At 44.4% G+C, this 2235-nt stretch overlaps 1 pseudogene; it reads left to right on the top strand.

Annotated features, from left to right (window-relative positions):
• The first annotated feature begins 1763 nt into the window (after positions 1-1763).
• The window catches only part of LOC102815969, a 6690-nt pseudogene continuing 6218 nt past the window's right edge, over positions 1764-2235 (top strand).

Genomic DNA, 2235 nt, shown 5'->3' with positions numbered 1-2235 from the left:
CAAGTCACATGACCTCTCTGTGCTTTAATTTTCTCAATGTAAAATTCAAGTAACATGAATAACTACCTCACTGGCTGTCATGATGAATAACAGAAAAACTGTGTGAAACAGGGAATAATTTGAAAAATATGAATGTGGTTTTCTCTTTTGCATTCTTATATGTAATATAACTTTCTTCCTGGGCAAACCTAAGGAGCCATCTGCCTGGGAGTGGGGAAGGTTTTTGCTAATTTCTTTGTCAAATTAAACAGTCATTCTAGAGAACTCAGAACACAGTCTTTCTTCCATTATATAGAGAAGTTAGTCCACAAGGCTTGTTGCTTTAGAGTAGGAGGAAGTGAAAGCCCAAAGTTTGCTCTTTCTGGCTCCCAGGAATTATAGGCCGAAATTATGGAGGTGGGGCCAGCAGAGGTATGGCAATGGGTCCCAAGGTTACTTTTCTAGGCTTCCATCCAAAGAAAAAGGTGGTAAGTTAGAGATGTTAAAAGGAAAGCCAGAAGCAGTTGGTCTTTGGCCAGATTCACATTTGGGACCCTGACAGAAGACAGTCCCATACTATGGAAAATTTTGATTGTGGCAAGTCCTGAAATTGTGCCCCGACCAAACATCTGACCCCATCTTTTAGATAACTTTATACCGTAATATCAGCTCAAAACCACACGTCAAGCTCATTAATCTTTTACGTAACACATTATGGTGCTATGTGAAAACTACAACTGCACTTGTCTTGCTTTTGCTGATGAATGTGCTTCAAGTAATTTTTTTTTCGTTTTTCGTTTTTTCCCCTTTCTATATGCAGCAGAGCCAGATCACGCAGTCTGCCTTGACCCATGGAGGCGCTCAAATACGAAAGCCTTCATTTTAACTTGTTGAATGATTTCTCACAGCTGGTACAGATGGAAACTTTGGTGATTTAAAAAAAACTGTTCAACGGCACCTACCTCCACCCTTCAGGCAGCGCCCAGGGCACATGCCATAATTGCCATACCTTAGATAGGTCTAGGCCCACACTGTCCCCCTCTATTCCTGGGGGCAATGAGGGAAGGACTTGAAGGTGCAGTGTAATGAGATCAAGGAGGGCAGGTGTGTTAATCAGAATTGCTCTCTGACAGAAAGTTTTGTTCTTACTGGAATTAGGCGAAGATGAGGGAATCAGGATATAGATAGAAATTTAGGAGTCAACTTCTCTTGAGCACCTAGAAAGTCCTACCCTGGGAAATATATAGAAAGTGGTGCAAAGGTGAACTTTGGGGTGCACTCTCACCCTGCAAAAGGGAGGACACAAGATAAAGAGTTCCTTATGGAGACCGGAAGTGTAACAAGAGAACTGGAGAAATGCTGTGTCATGGAAGTCCAGGTAGGCAAGAGTTTCAGTGATGTTAAATTCCCTAAGTGCTTACTACACACCCACTGCACTGGGAAACCAAGTTGAAAGAGCTGTCTTCTTTCAGTTTCCAGGTGGACAAGGGCATTTCCTCAGGAGTTAAATGTACTCTTTTCTGCAGAGACTGGGGCACTCCCGTGGGATCCCAGCCCGATAGCAAAGCCGGTCTCCATTCTGGGAACCAGCCAGGTCCTTACCTAGTAGGTTTCATACTTATTATAAGTGGAATGGGTGAGTCAGGACCTTCAATAGCTCAGGGAGCTCTCCCCAGTCAGCAGGGAGCCCAGGTCCTGGCTCTAAGCCAGAGGGCATGAGAGCACATCAGTTCCTTTCTACTTGCAAAGCAACCTGTGCACAGTGGCTCAATCCAGGTGCCAGCATGGCTGAGGCCATGGAGGTGCCCAGACGGGCACACCTATCCGTACAAGGGTGGGTAGGCAGGTCACTTGCGTGGCCAGGCCTGCCTGGTCCAGATCTGTGAACTAGGCAAGGAAGGCGTATGCAGGTAATTATCTGAGCCGGCTCCGGCTGTGCACACATCACTCTATTTCTCCATGACCTGCTGCTACTTGCTCTTCCTGTCCGGGTCATTTTAGCCACGTCCTAGTGGTTATTTTAAATAGCACCTGGATTTAAAAAAGGAAAACAAAAAGAAACAGCCTTTCATTTGGGGCTTACAGGGAAGTTAGAATTCTCCAAGTACCTGGTTGTGAGAAGGGACAATGCGGGAATCACTTTTTTTGTTTTAATGTTTTATTGTGAATTCTGTGGTAGTTTACATAGAAGTACATTAGTTTTACATTCATCCTATCATGTATCATCCCCTCCATGCATCATCAACCAACTAAAGG

This window comes from Chrysochloris asiatica, unplaced genomic scaffold (genome assembly GCF_000296735.1).
Source record: "Chrysochloris asiatica unplaced genomic scaffold, ChrAsi1.0 scaffold00062, whole genome shotgun sequence".
Lineage (NCBI taxonomy): Eukaryota > Metazoa > Chordata > Mammalia > Afrosoricida > Chrysochloridae > Chrysochloris > Chrysochloris asiatica.
Note: the sequence above shows the minus strand (reverse complement) of the source record. Positions and strands in the feature narration are given on the sequence as shown.